This window comes from Taudactylus pleione, unplaced genomic scaffold (genome assembly GCF_031769625.1).
Source record: "Taudactylus pleione unplaced genomic scaffold, aTauple2 ptg000015l, whole genome shotgun sequence".
NCBI classification, from domain to species: Eukaryota; Metazoa; Chordata; class Amphibia; order Anura; family Myobatrachidae; genus Taudactylus; species Taudactylus pleione.
In genome coordinates this window covers 825,265-842,186 of record NW_028284417.1, presented here as the reverse complement: position 1 = coordinate 842,186, position 16,922 = coordinate 825,265, and the positions used below count along the sequence as shown (strand labels likewise).

The 16,922-nt window shown below is 39.8% G+C and overlaps 1 protein-coding gene across 6 annotated transcripts in view; it reads right to left on the bottom strand.

Annotated features, from left to right (window-relative positions):
• The window catches only part of COL19A1 (collagen type XIX alpha 1 chain), a 762,134-nt gene that overhangs the window by 192,546 nt on the left and 552,666 nt on the right, over positions 1-16,922 (bottom strand). The window lies entirely within an intron of this gene.

Sequence of the window (16,922 nt, the reverse complement as noted above, 5' to 3'; positions counted from 1 at the left end):
CAGTGCAAGTTTTTTCAGAATAAATAATCATCACATATTCATAAGTGTTCAAACAGTTGTTATATAACCTTCTTGTGCAAAAATTTGCAAAACCATAACGACAATGTAATTCCCACCACGGCCCTATCTGTGCGGAGTTTGTATTTTCTCCCTGTGCTTGCTCCGGTTTCCTCCCACACTCCAAAAATATACTGGTAGGTTAATTGGCTCCCAACACCAATTAACCCTAGTGTGTATATGTGTGAGCATGTGATAGGGATATAGATTGTAAGCTCCACTAGGGCAGGGACTGAGGTGAATGGTCAAATATTCTCTGTAAAGGGCTGCGGAAAATGTGTGCGCTATATAAATAACTGGTAATAAAAAAAATAAAAATAATGAACAAAACCATGGAGTGCCAAGGATGGACACGGACCCCATAGATATATTATCCTTATAAGGATCCTTTGAAGGAGAGACATCGTGGTCAAGCAGAGGGTACCTGATAGTGGATGTGGAAAAGAACAGAATAAGGGGAGGCAGAAAAACAGGAGGAATGGGAACACTGCAATATAGAGAGGAAACACAGACATTAAAAGGATGACAAAAAGGGGAATAGTAGGACAAGGGGGATCAGTGGAGATGAGTTAGCTGGAGTACTGATAGGATTTGATTAAGGAGCCTATTAAAGCCTGTCGACTAGTGTATAGTCTGATTTGGTATGGGAGTGAATACCAAAGGTGGAAAGCAGCAGAGGAGAAGTAATGTAGGTGAGAGCAAGATGAGGTAACCAATAGAGGATTTAAGAAGAAGGTGTTGACAGAGCAGGAAGGGTGTATAATACAATTGTTGAGCTATTAGAACTATGGGCCTGATTCAGACCCGGTCGCAAGCGCTGTGCGCTCGCAACCGGGTCGATGGTGGGCCAGTGCGCATGCTGGTCGCACTGACAGAGAGCTCACTCTGAATCAGGGCCGGTCTTTTTTTTTTTTAGAACGGCCTCCAGGCCACTAGCATAGCTGTGGGTGACCACCCACAGCTATAGCGAGCGACCAGGAAGATGGTCGCAATGGTCAAGACCATCGTGACCATTGGGATTGCGACAAGACCCTTGTGGTAGGGACTCATGGCCGCAAGCCCCAGAGAGCTTTCGGCTCAAACAGAGCCGAAAGCTCTCCCACTGACATCACTTGTGATGTCAGTGGGGCCACCCCCAGATGGTAGGCATTCTCATGGGAACGCCTCCGTCTGGGCAGCCAACCCCCCGGCCCATCCACCAAAGGGGGCGAGCTGTCACTCAACATCGACAGCTCGCCCCCTTTTTTGCAAGACCTGGAGCGACGGAGTGCCCGTTGCTATCCAGGCCTCGCGCATGCACTCTGGTCCGCCATCAACCCGGTTGCAAGCGCTCAGCGCTTGCGAGCGGGTCTGAATCAGGCCCATAATGCCTCAGAAGAGCAAGTGAACCAAGTGGTATTTGATCATGCAACCATGATAGAAAGATGAGTCAGCATTAAATGTAGCTGACAGTAATAGCAAATATTGCTGGTACATGGACTCAGGTGCCATGAGGCACTTCAGCTGTATCAAAAGTTGGTTCAGTGATTCTGTAATGCCACCAAAGTTAGGATAATTACTGTGCTCTTGAGAATTAAAGATGAAAAATTGTAACATACAATGAAGATTTATTATTTGTGCCAGATCTAGGAACCAATCTGATTGGCATCAGGGTACATCAGTGTACTGGAGAAAAAGTGATACAAGGTCCAATTGACAAAGGGAGGAATGTGTTGTTAATAATAAAAGAGGGACTGTAATTGCAATGGCAACCTGGTACCAACAACTGTCTATCCTAGATTCTAAGGATTGTCGTGAAATGGCGAATTGAAATTCCAACTAATCCATGGAGTTATGGTATAGGAGACAGGGTCATCTACATTACGACAATGTACAGAAACTTCAAGATGGCATGGTAATGAGAATATCAGTGAACAACTCAGACCAGAGTGTGAAAGTTGCCCCTTTCCAAAGTCAGTATACAGAGCATAAGCACCAATGGAACTAATGCACATGGACATGTATGGACCGATGGAGGTAGAGTCAATGGACCTCATTCAGAGTCGGTTGTTGCGGCCACACGGTCGTAAGGGAAAAGGGGCAGGATATGCAAATGATGCACTCGCAAGTTGCGTCCTTAAGATCGGATCGTTAGCTGGCCGACCAAGGGGAGGATGCGGCCGTAAGACAAAAAATACGCCCCCTTCTCTTATGCATTACACATCATCTCCGGCCATATAAGGATTAATTGAGACCATCGGTAACCATCGGAACTGATCGTAGAGCTTAAGGTTGACCATACCCTCTCTTAAGCACTACGATCAGGTCAGTGTACAAACCACCCATGTCACGTGTGCCATGACACTACTTTGTTAATTATGCACGCCCATAAAACGCCGTTCTCATAATTAGGCACGCCTGCATTCGGATCTCCACTCCCCCGTTTTCAAGCACCTTCCCCTGTTACCACCCACAAACACCTCATTCTGTCACTCAAACTACCGACCTGGCTGTGTTCAAGGAGAGAGAAATTTCTGATCGCAGCAGCTAGTTTGCGCACGCGCATTGCGAACTTTACGCATGTGCAGTTTAGCAAACACCGGTGGTGTACGACCGTGCGGCCACAATGACCAACTCTGAATGAGGTCCAATGAGTGGGAACTGTTACTTCATGACACTCAAAGATGATGACACATGTATACTCCCTGAAACCCAAAAGTGAAGTAATTAGCAAAATTGCAGAATACAAGAACTTAGTGGAAACTCAAACAGGCCTAAATATAAAGTGCTGAGAACAGAGGAATTACTATCTTTCTAAGTAAGAATGGCATACAACACCAACTAATGATTTCCTACACACATGAATAAAATTGCGTAAGTGAAAGGGCAAACAGAACAACCATTGCGAAAGCCCAAGCTATGCTAAGTGATGCTAGTCTGGATAAGAGATTCTGGGCAGAAGTAGTCCTAACTACTGTGTACCTCAAGAATCAAGCACCTACAGGGGCAGTCATAAGCAAAACATTATTGGAGGTGTGACAAAAAAAGTATCAGTTGGCGCTGTCAACAAGCAGCTCGTTCAAAAGGAGGTGTCAATTCCTAGTAATGTAGAAAGAAAAGGATAAAGATGAACAGCGCTCAAGGACTAAACACTATATTATGAATAAGAACTGTATAAATCCAATTAATATACAGAGTATCTGTAGTCCCAATACAAATCAATAATCAGGGGTCTCCAGAACATTAATACATCCTGAAATAATTCCTGGATATCTATGCGGCTTGATTAAAAATATCAATTTGTTAGCATCTTAAATTGCAAGCAAACTGTCATTCATAAATAATCTGTTCCACTATATAAACAGCAGTGGTAAAAGTTATATTAGGCCATGTATAATAATAAAAATGGATAATCCACAATAATGAACTTAAAAAATAAAAAATAAATAAATAATAACAGCAATAGAACAGGAAAGTGAATATATCATAAGATCATTCCAAAGACGATCTAAAGCAAATATCCATATGAATTGATGAATAAATGATGTATAAAGGAAATGGAAATGAGAAATCAATCTCAGGGGGCAGTCTCGTTTGGGATATTCGTATATAAGTAATATAGCCACAGTCACTGGTCTACACGTGTGGATCCGGAAAATTATCCAGCAGATATAATTACCAGACTTCGTTAAATGTCCACAGCCTAAACGTGATGCAGATGTCCCTGCACTGGCATGCTGATGCTTGAAGAAGAAAAACTGGAAATGATGAATGGTGCTGGTCCGGAAAATAAGTCCACATAGAAATCCAGGTGCTGTATGGATGATGAAATGCCAAACGCGTTTCACTGTGGTAGATCCCACAGCTTCCTCAGTAGCAGTATACACAATGCTTCAATATGGGGCTTTATATACCCTTATGTAAACACTAATGAAAAACAGCTGCAACTCACATCAACACCTAATTAATCAAGCCGCATAGAAAATCCAGATTCATTGGTACTCATGTATTTAAATCTACATGAGTATACATCAATATATCGATAATAACTTAAAACTAATACTATTAAACAATTATAAATTGGCAATTACCTGATCTTACTTAGGCACGGAGAGTGGAATCCGGTCACGTGATGTCAACAGAAACAACGTGATCCAGTGTAGCCTCTAAAATTCTAATTAACTTCCATATCATGGAATGGTACTGGTCTCTTGGTGTACGCATACATCACGTGTCCCACCTCCGCGCCGTTCAGTAATCTGACTGGTGCATAGGGCTATTGCCGTACTCGGACGTGATACCAGATCACGTGCTTCACACCACGTGATCGGACTACGTAACACTTGATATGCCAAGTCCATTGAAGTTTATAAGAAATACCTAGAGTACCGGGTCACGTGATGTAAATATACACCACGTGAGCGGACTGTGTAGTAATCAATATACCCAAATAATTAGTGTTTTGTGGAAGGCTCCTAAATACATCTTTTCCACTGGGCATAAAGATCAATGTTTCACTACATGTCCATTGTTTTTTAGATAACTCAAAAATCAATATAAGGAATAATCCAAAAAGGCAATAAATAAATAAATAAATTGCTCTCATCAGATATTGTGATTAGTATCTTGTCATAAAATAATAATTTAAAGTCAGTCAAAAAAAGGTGCCTCCCTAAATATGTATCTCATATCTAAAAACAATCCTTAAATAGCAATAGAATAGTCTAATTAGGATGACAAAATTATCACACATTATCCTCCAAACAAAGATAGATCAGCAGAACCCCACTAGTTATTCCAAGGAAAAATGCTCATAACACAATTTTCAACTGATCGTTGATGCACACATTTCAATCCATAAACTCTTGGTGGCTTTGATTGCTACTCATCTAAATTGTATAGTAAAGAATAACAAAATATCTAAATAGCACTGCTGATAGGGAGGAGGTGAATAAAGAATATAGGTGCATATACACTCACTGGGATAAAGTCAAGACGTAGATGCTGGGGACCCTAACTCTCCACCTCTGACCCACCAACCTAAATGAATGTGTTCAGTTCTATAGACTCATTGAGGCCCTCTGGATGTAGAGAATTGAATCTAAACATCCAGAAGACCTCCTGTCGACAAAGTGTCTTGTATCTATCCCCTCCTCTCTGGGTGTGTGATATTTGTTCGAGCCCTACAATCTTGAGAGACTTGGGATCGCTATTATGCATTTTTAAATAGTGAGAAGACAAACTATGTGTGGTCACTCTATTGGTAATATTCCGACGGTGCTCCATAAAGCGTCTTTTGAGGGGTCTCGTAGTGCGACCTACATAATGCAATCCACACTCACAGGTGAGTAAATAGATTACATAACAAGAATCGCAATTCATAAATTTGGTAATTATATACGGATCTTTTGTGTCTTTAAGTGTTATATTAGTCGTTTTTCTATCTGTATAAGAGCACATAGTGCATCTAGTTTTCCCACAGCGATAAAAACCTGGTGGTCTGTGAGGTAACCATTGTTCAGAACTAGTAATTATGTTATCCGTACTAACGTGCGGTTTAAAAAGGCTCAGTGCTAAAATTGATTTTAGGGATTTGCTCTTCTTATAAATTATCGAAGGTTTAGGTGGTAAGACATTTTCAAAATATTATCCTGTTGTAAAATACAGTAATTTTTATGAATAATTTCTCTAATTTGCTTATGACAAGAACTATATTTGCAAATGAATGCAGTATCTCTAATTAGAGTAGAATTAGCCTCTTGTTCTGATTTTTTGGTTTCAAGAAGAGTTGATCTGTCATATTTTGAACATCCTGTAGAGCCTTTTGAAGAACATGTTCGGGATATCCTCTCCTTCTAAAGGAGGAGATCATATCATTTGCTTGTTTGGAAAAACTCTCTATAGAGGAACAATTTCTACGTAGTCTCATCAACTGACCCTTGGAAATATTGGCTTTCCAAGGGTAGTGATGAGCACTCTTAAAATGTAAATATGACTGAGTGTCAACTGTTTTAATATAATTTGAGGAATGTATAATGCCGTCTCTTGCCTCCAGAGTCACATCGAGGAAATCTATCCGAGTGGGATGATATTGGTGAGTGAAACTGAGATTAAAAGAATTATGGTTGAGTGTAGAAACAAAATGTGTAGCAGAGGCTAGATCGCCATCCCAAATAAAAAACAGATTGTCTATGTAACGGCCATAGAAGACCAGGTTCACACCGAACCCGCTCCCCCACACATGTTGGTCCTCAAACTCCCCCATGTATAGGTTCGCATAGCTCGGCGCAAACCTGGTCTTCATGGCTGTCCCCATGACTTGAAGATAAAAAGTGTCCAAAAACAAAAAATAATTGTGCGTATGTATAAAAGTAATACAATCCAAAATAAATAGCCTATATTCCTGACTGAGACCCTCATCTCTCGTAAGCTTCGAGGAAATACACTGTACACCAAGTAGATGGGGAATATTGGTGTACAGTGAAGATACATCCATAGAGAGGAAGGCATAGGATGGCCTCCACTCTATGGTCTCCATCTGATGTAAAAAGTGAGTGGATCTCAAATCAGGAACATAGGGTTGAAGAAAAGTGTCAATATAATGGGAAAGATTGGAAGTGAGGGAATTGATACCAGAGATAACGGGACGCCCGGGTGGTGAAGAAAGGGATTTGTGAATTTTAGGAAGATGGTAATAAATAGGTGTAACAGGATATGGATTGTATAAGAAATGCCAGATTTCCTTCGTTATGACTCCAGAGGCAAGAGCAGCATCTAAAAGAAGCTTAAGTTTGGAAAGAAAAAGATTGGTGGGATCTGTGGACAATGTACGATAAAATAAATGATTACTTAGTTGTTTAGAAGCCTCTTTAAGATAATCAGACTTATCTTGGACCACCAAACCTCCCCCTTTATCCGCCTCCTTGATAATAATAGAGGTATCCTTAGTCATTAGTTTCAATGCTCCTCTTTCTTTTCTGGTGAGGTTGGATGTAGGTCTACCTTTCCCTGTTTGTTGACATAGGGACTTAAAGTCCTCTAATGTGATTTTATAGAAAGAATCTACCGTATTACTTTTTGCGCTGAGAGGATAAAACTCAGATTTCAGTTTCAATCTGTTTTGAGGCACTTGTGTATTAATATCAAAGATTTTCATTGCTACATTGGGTTCAGTAGGAGAAGTCCTACCTTCTTCCCAAAGATCTTCAAGAATTGAAAGAGAAGGAAAATCGGTATGATCCAAAAGAATCGATATGGAATCATCCTCATTTTTCTTCAAATTTTAATTGGCAAAATATCTCTGTCTACAGAGATTGCGTACAAACCTATTAAGGTCAACAAATAAATTTAAAATATTGGGATCTGTTGTGGGGGAAAATTTTAATCCCTTATTAAGTAAGGAGATCTGGTCTTGATCCAATTTTCTAGAGGATAAATTAAAAACATTACAAGGAATAACAGCATCTTGGCTCTCTGTACAGATGGTTTTTAAAATCTTTTTAGATTTTTTCTAATTGGTACGTAGACCTCCCCTTCTACCTCTGGGCTTTTGTCTCGTAATCTTTTTTAATTCTGTATACAGTGACGAGGCTTGGAATCCTCCCCCAATGGTTGGATGGGGGTCGTTCCTCTTGAAAATCCTCCGAGACAAATCGCTGTCTCGCAGGCCGGTCTTTAATAGAGGGTCTGATTTTAGGCCTTGCTCCCGCACCTATAAATCTGGGAGATTCAGTTTCAGTGGGGGTATCCGATGTTCTAAATCTATCTTCCATAGAGTATCTAGTGTTATTTATAAAGTCTGATCTATTTTGAGTTTTTCTACCATCATTATAGTGAACGTGTATTATTTAGGGGATTATTCCAAGAGCTCCTTTTGAAGTTTTTGTATGTTCTGATCTTATTCTCATTATAATCTGCCAAGTCTCTCCTGAATTTCTTTTGTTTATTCTCAAAGAGTTGTTTTTCGTATCTTTCAATCCTTTCACAAATGATATGATCTTTTTCCTTAAATTCTGGAGATTTCTCAAAGGAGTCTAAATTCTTTTTAAGCTCCTCTATTTCTTTCTCACATTCTTGGACTTTAATAGATCTATATTTAATTACCAGTCTCATGAGAGATAAAGAGCATTTATCTAGGGTTTTGTCCCACTCTGTTTGAAAATCAGAGTTCTCAGTAAAAATGGTGGGTTTAAACAGTCTAAGACCCCGAGGGATGATACCTTTATCTAAACATTTTTCTAAATGTATACTATCCAACCAATGTTTGGACTCTGTTCTAAGAAGATCCTCCAATCTATAAAACTATTTTTGTAGGTCAATATTACCCGATTCTTTGGGAGGTTCTATATCAGTTTCCCATTGTGTTAAATAGGAACGTCGCCTAGTTTCCCTATTGGTGAAACTCGTCATGACTGCTGCCACTGATAAGGACTATATAGAAAAAAACGACAAAAAAAGTATCAGTTGGCGCTGTCAACAAGCAGCTCATTCAAAAGGAGGTGTCAATTCCTAGTAATGTAGAAAGAAAAGGATAAAGATGAACAGCGCTCAAGGACTAAACACTATATTATGAATAAGAACTGTATAAATCCAATTAATATACAGAGTATCTGTAGTCCCAATACAAATCAATAATCAGGGGTCTACAGAACATTAATACATCCTGAAATAATTCCTGGATATCTATGCGGCTTGATTAAAAATATCAATTTATTAGCATCTTAAATTGCAAGCAAACTGTCATTCATAAATAATCTGTTCCACTATATAAACAGCAGTGGTAAAAGTTATATTAGGCCATGTATAATAATAAAAATGGATAATCCACAATAATGAACTTAAAAAATAAAAAATAAATAAATGATAACAGCAATAGAACAGGAAAGTGAATATATCATAAGATCATTCCAAAGACGATCTAAAGCAAATATCCATATGAATTGATGAATAAATGATGTATAAAGGAAATGGAAATGAGAAATCAATCTCAGGGGGCAGTCTCGTTTGGGATATTCGTATATAAGTAAAATAGCCACAGTCACTGGTCTACACGTGTGGATCCGGAAAATTATCCAGCAGATATAATTACCAGACTTCGTTAAATGTCCACAGCCTAAACGTGATGCAGATGTCCCTGCACTGGCATGCTGATGCTTGAAGAAGAAAAACTGGAAATGATGAATGGTGCTGGTCCGGAAAATAAGTCCACATAGAAATCCAGGTGCTGTATGGATGATGAAATGCCAAACGCGTTTCACTGTGGTAGATCCCACAGCTTCCTCAGTAGCAGTATACACAATGCTTCAATATGGGGCTTTATATACCCTTATGTAAACACTAATGAAAAACAGCTGCAACTCACATCAACACCTAATTAATCAAGCCGCATAGAAAATCCAGATTCATTGGTACTCATGTATTTAAATCTACATGAGTATACATCAATATATCGATAATAACTTAAAACTAATACTATTAAACAATTATAAATTGGCAATTACCTGATCTTACTTAGGCACGGAGAGTGGAATCCGGTCACATGATGTCAACAGAAACAACGTGATCCAGTGTAGCCTCTAAAATTCTAATTAACTTCCGTATCATGGAATGGTACTGGTCTCTTGGTGTACGCATACATCACGTGTCCCACCTCCGCGCCGTTCAGTAATACGACTGGTGCATAGGGCTATTGCCGTACTCGGACGTGATACCAGATCATGTGCTTCACACCACGTGATCGGACTACGTAACACTCGATATGCCAAGTCCATTGAAGTTTATAAGAAACACCTAGAGTACCGGGTCACGTGATGTAAATATACACCATGTGAGCAGACTGTGTAGTAATCAATATATCCAAATAATTAGTGTTTCGTGGAAGGCTCCTAAATACATCTTTTCCACTGGGCATAAAGATCAATGTTTCACTACATGTTCATTGTTTTTTAGATAACTCAAAAATCAATATAAGGAATAATCCAAAAAGGCAATAAATAAATAAATTGCTCTCATCAGATATTGTGATTAGTATCTTGTCATAAAATAATAATTTAAAGTCAGTCAAAAAAAGGTGCCTCCCTAAATATGTATCCTCATATTTAAAAACAGTCCTTAAATAGCAATAGAAAAGTCTAATTAGGATGACAAAATTATCACACATTATCCTCCAAACAAAGATAGATCAGCAGAACCCCACTAGTTATTCCAAGGAATAATGCTCATAACACAATTTTCAACTGATCGTTGATGCACACATTTCAGTCCAGAAACTCTTGGTGGCTTTGATTGCTACTCATCTAAATTGTATAGTAAAGAATAACAAAATATCTAAATAGCACTGCTGATAGGGAGGAGGTGAATAAAGAATATAGGTGCATATACACTCACTGGGATAAAGTCAAGACGTAGATGCTGGGGACCCTAACTCTCCACCTCTGACCCACCAACCTAAATGAATGTGTTCAGTTCTATAGACTCATTGAGGCCCTCTGGATGTAGAGAATTGAATCTTAACATCCAGAAGACCTCCTGTCGACAAAGTGTCTTGTATCTATCCCCTCCTCTCTGGGTGTGTGATATTTGTTCGAGCCCTACAATCATGAGTGACTTGGGATCGCTATTATACATTTTTAAATAGTGAGAAGACAAACTATGTGTGGTCACTCTATTGGTAATATTCCGACGGTGCTCCATAAAGCGTCTTTTGAGGGGTCTCGTAGTGCGACCTACATAATGCAATCCACACTCACAGGTGAGTAAATAGATTACATAACAAGAATCGCAATTCATAAATTTGGTAATTATATACGGATCTTTTGTGTCTTTAAGTGTTATATTAGTCGTTTTTCTATCTGTATAAGAGCACATAGTGCATCTAGTTTTCCCACAGCGATAAAAACCTGGTGGTCTGTGAGGTAACCATTGTTCAGAATTAGTAATTATGTTATCCGTACTAACGTGCGGTTTAAAAAGGCTCGGTGCTAAAATTGATTTTAGGGATTTGCTCTTCTTATAAATTATCGAAGGTTTAGGTGGTAAGACATTTCTCAAAATATTATCCTGTTGTAAAATACAGTAATTTTTATGAATAATTTCTCTAATTTGCTTATGACAAGAACTATATTTGCAAATGAATGCAGTATCTCTAATTAGAGTAGAATTAGCCTCTTGTTCTGATTTTTTGGTTTCAAGAAGAGTTGATCTGTCATATTTTGAACATCCTGTAGAGCCTTTTGAAGAACATGTTCGGGATATCCTCTCCTTCTAAAGGAGGAGATCATATCATTTGCTTGTTTGGAAAAACTCTCTATAGAGGAACAATTTCTACTTAGTCTCATCAACTGACCCTTGGGAATATTGGCTTTCCAAGGGTAGTGATGAGCACTCTTAAAATGTAAATATGACTGAGTGTCAACTGTTTTAATATAATTTGAGGAATGTATAATGCCGTCTCTTGCCTCCAGAGTCACATCAAGGAAATCTATCTGAGTGGGATGATATTGGTGAGTGAAACTGAGATTAAAAGAATTATGGTTGAGTGTAGAAACCCAAATAAAAAACAGATCGTCTATGTAACGGCCATAGAAGACCAGGTTCGCACCGAACCCGCTCCCCCACACATGTTGGTCCTCAAACTCCCCCATGTATAGGTTCGCATAGCTCGGCGCAAACCTGGTCCCCATGGCCGTCCCCATGACTTGAAGATAAAAAGTGTCCAAAAACAAAAAATAATTGTGCGTATGTATAAAAGTAATACAATCCAAAATAAATAGCCTATATTCCTGACTGAGACCCTCATCTCTCGTAAGCTTCGAGGAAATACACTGTACACCAAGTAGATGGGGAATATTGGTGTACAGTGAAGATACATCCATAGTGAGGAAGGCATAGGATGGCCTCCACTCTATGGTCTCCATCTGATGTAAAAAGTGAGTGGTATCTTTCAAATGGGATCTCAAATCAGGAACATAGGGTTGAAGAAAAGTGTCAATATAATGGGAAAGATTGGAAGTGAGGGAATTGATACCAGAGATAACGGGACGCCCGGGTGGTGAAGAAAGGGATTTGTGAATTTTAGGAAGATGGTAATAAATAGGTGTAACAGGATATGGATTGTATAAGAAATGCCAGATTTCCTTCGTTATGACTCCAGAGGCAAGAGCAGCATCTAAAAGAAGCTTAAGTTCGGAAAGAAAAAGATTGGTGGGATCTGTGGACAATGTACGATAAAATAAATGATTACTTAGTTGTTTAGAAGCCTCTTTAAGATAATCAGACTTACCTTGGACCACCAAACCTCCCCCTTTATCCGCCTCCTTGATAATAATAGAGGTATCCTTAGTCAATAGTTTCAATGCTCCTCTTTCTTTTCTGGTGAGGTTGGATGTAGGTCTACCTTTCCCTGTTTGTTGACATAGGGACTTAAAGTCCTCTAATGTGATTTTATAGAAAGAATCTACCGTATTACTTTTTGCGCTGAGAGGATAAAACTCAGATTTCAGTTTCAATCTGTTTTGAGGCACTTGTGTATTAATATCAAAGATTTTCATTGCTACATTGGGTTCAGTAGGAGAAGTCCTACCTTCTTCCCAAAGATCTTCAAGAATTGAAAGAGAAGGAAAATCGGTATGATCCAAAAGAATCGATATGGAATCATCCTCATTTTTCTTCAAATTTTTATTGGCAAAATATCTCTGTCTACAGAGATTGCGTACAAACCTATTAAGGTCCACAAATAAATCGAAAATATTGGGATCTGTTGTGGGGGAAAATTTTAATCCCTTATTAAGTAAGGAGATCTGGTCAATTTTCTAGAGGATAAATTAAAAACATTACAAGGAATAACAGCATCTTGGCTCTCTGTACAGATGGTTTTTAAAATCTTTTTTAGATTTTTTCTTATTGGTAAGTAGACCTCCCCTTCTACCTCTGGGCTTTTGTCTCGTAATCGTTTTTGAGTCTGAATATATTGGAGGTGTGCTCTAGTAAAAAGCCAAGCTTCAGTCATCTCTGTGTTTTTAGGTGTAAAGCATATGCCCATATTCGTAAAGAAATAAGATACAAGATAGATCCCACGTCAAACTCATGTATTATGCTTGGATATTGTCAATCGAGGAAAAAGATACAGATTGTGTGGACACTGACAACCAAAAGCTCATAAAGTCAATAGACGTAGTCTTCCATGAGAGAGTTTCAATAAAAGACAAGCTGGATGTTACAACACATAAAACTGTGGTGCTAGACATGTCAACAGCTAAAAGCATGACAGAAACTGAGACTACAGATATAAGTGATCAAGCACAAAGCAGGGGTTCTGTCGGCTGTCCACACTCCATGGACAGGGATCATGGGTTTCCCATCCGAGCCTCTGCTCTTCACATTGCCACCCCCCGAGGTGTGTACCCCGGCTGAGCTGCACGCAGAGACCCCCGAGCACAGGATGCCCTGACCACTGCACGAGGAGGACACAGAGGAGCTGGAGACCAAGGTGATGGGCCTCTCTCCCAAATCCACCTCTACATGCTGCTGCTGGGTGGCCATCTTTTCCACCCTTTCCCCTACCCGGCCATCTTTCTGGCTCTGGGGCTGCTTCACATACACAGACATCAGTAGGCCGAGGACAAGTGAGACACTGGCAGAACAGGCTGTGATGAGACAAATTATCAAAGTACCAGCAGCTTCCTCCATGGGGACACAATGAGCTTTCTATTTCAGTTTGAACATGTATTAACCCCCTACTAACCACTTGTCCCAAAATATGCTTCCACTGGTTAATTCTGGACTCACCTCTATGCTGCCCACTGTGTTTTGTACACAATATTTAGCATTTTACTGTATGCCATTTGCAACATATAAATCTAGAACTACTGTATCTTTTTGTGCTGCTTAATTTCTGTTATATTCTTGCCACTGTCTTTACTGTCTCTACTTTCTGCTGCACCATGGATTCCACCTCAACTGTCTTTTTTATGCAACTTCCCACTGCTTGTCCCTGCTATGGATTGCATATCCTGCCCATTATAACCTTTTTAGTACGACCCAGATGGCTGAGTCTCCTGGTACTTTCCAGGGTAGGATAAGCAAGCTATGGAATTATTCATGATGGGGGGTATCCTGTTAGGTCACTTTTTATCCTATTCTTTTAGGTCCTATTTCCATGTAATGCTTATTCACACATTATAACCACTGTAGTGTGCCTCACCATGGCTGCCTCACATGTGCAGAATGAAAAGTGCATGGATCTGGTAGTTGCAAGGATATTGGCCATTATGTGTCATCAGTTCCAGGCATTCCATTTTCTGCCAAGTGTAATCCAATGTAGTACACCTAAAATGGTTGCCTCACTTGGATCCTTCATGGTTAGGATGAAAAATCATGCAACTGAAGACCCAAAATAGCTGCCAAACTCCTTGCTGTATTTTCATACTCTCTGTATGCCATGCAAAGCTTTATTGTGTTCACGGTCTCTGTGTATTATGTTCATTCTATCTGTTAAGTGCCTTGAGTCATATTGCAGAAAGAGCACTATATAAATAAAATTATTATTATTATTATTACACGGAGCAACAAAGGCATACCACCTAAAAGATACAGCATACAATTTTTTTACTTTGTCTGCTGTGAACCTCAAACCATACAGGAAGCAAAGTCAAGTCACAACTGGCAAGAGTGGAAATCAGTCATAGACAAGGAGCTTACAGCTCTGAACGACAATGACACATGGACCATTGTGGACAGGCCATGTGATAGTAAAACCATCAAAAACAAATGGGTCTTCAGCAAGAAATTAAACATAAATAAAAATCGTACTCGCTATAAAACCTGACTTGTTGCTAAGAGTTACATCCATAAATCAGACATTGACTGTGGGGAGATCTTCTTGTCTGTTGCAAGGGACAGTATATTAGGTAGTTAGGCTAAGAAGACCAGATAGTTGAAATAAAATTGTTGCTGAGTGACAAGGTCCAAGACCTTAGACTGATGCAGTACCTGCTGGGTCTAAGAATTGTGCAACATTTAAGTGCTGGGACTATTACTATTGACCTACAATGGTACATTGAGACAATGTTCATCAAATTGAAATGGCTGATGCCAAAGCAATCAGCACACCAATTGCTAAAAGTACAAAAATAACAAAAGCTGTGTCCAATGACAGAGGTAGAGATAGAGAAAATGACCAAAGTTCATTTTCAAAGTGCCATCATAACTTTAATGTAAGAAACTCGACAGGAACTGTGCTCACCTTGCTGCACTGTCATGGTGGGGGTCCTAGTCTGGTGTATCGCGGAGAGTGGTGCTTGCAGGTCCTCAGCGTGATGGTAGTCTCAGGGTCCAGGAGCTCCAGTCACGTCCCTGCCAGCTTCTTTGGACACTGAGTGAGGTCATGGTGGCTCCTGTATAGCTAGGTGTATCCCTTTAGGGTACAAAGTGTGCTGGTGATCTTAGGGGGCTCGGGGATCCTGCAGCATTCCCACTAGCCCCAGACACTGGGTGCCATCATGTTATCCTGGTCAGCTGACCACTAAATCTCCAAAGGGTATCCAGGTTGGTGGCCACTTGTTGGCATCAGCCAATCCTGGTGATGCACAGGGTATAAAGCCTATCTCCTCACAGCATTCAGTGCCTGAACTTCATTGCTGAGACATGCATTATTTCTAGCTCCAATGCTAGTTGTGTTAGTCACTCTGACTCTGGCTCCAGTGTATTCTCCAAGTCTGGTTCCACTCCAACTCCAGTGTATTTTCCAGATCTGGTTCCACTCCAACTCCAGTGCATTTTCCAGATCTGGTTCCACTCCAACTCCAGTGTATTCTCCTGATCTCCAAGTCCGGTCTCACTACAGCATAAGTGCATTCTCCAAGTTTAGTCTCATTCAATTACCAGTGTATTCTCCAGGTCCAAAACCACTCCAGTCGCAGCACAGCCCAGTGCCTACCATAAGTGCTGCTCTTAGTCCTTGCTATCTGATAACACCCACATATATTGTCCTGTTGCTTATTCCATCTATGAGGAAGACTTATATATGACCAATTCTACTGCAAACCTCCCGTGAACAAGTACTTGAGCCTCTACTGAGCAGTCTTGAGTCCCCGGTCCTAAAATAAGTGTTAGCACATTCCCTGACATCACACATGCAGTCAGTTGTGTTAGCCAATTTGAAATCAATCCTGGAAGAGAGCATTGGACTATTGTTAAACGTACCCTATGATACCTAAAGAGTACAAGTTCCTGCAAACTAAAGTTTGAAAAAACTGGAAGTTTGGATTAACAAGTTTTCTGTGATGGGGATCAGATAAGGACAATAGATGCTACTACACTTGAAACCTACAGTATTTGCATTTATGGGCGCAGCCTTCACCTGAGCTAGCAGGAAAAAGCCTACTGTTATCTACCACTAAAGCTGAGTACATGGTACTCACAGAAATAGCCAAAAAGCAATGTGGCTGAAGAAAACTTTGTGGGAACTGAGTCTCATTAGACCAGATAATACTATAAGCATTGCATGTGACAATAAAGGTGCAATTAATTTGTCTTCTAGCACAAAACGTCATGATCGCCCCAAACATATTGTTATAAGGCACCATTTAGAGAGCTGGTGGATAGCACTATAGTCAGTGTGAAGTATGTAGTTAGTGCGGGGAACCTTGCTGATATGTTAACCAAAGGTCTAACATCACATGCTAAATACAGTACATTTCTATGAAAAATGTGGACTGGAGTGTATTTAAAATGTTGATGTGTTATGCTATTTTTGTTTGTATCATCCTGTATTTTTTTGATACAGGTGAAGCATCTAATATGTGTAATGTCTAATTTTTATGTAACCAGAGACTGCGCTGTCTCCTCATTCGTTGCTGCCAGGACCCTGTAGTGCCAGATTCACGTAA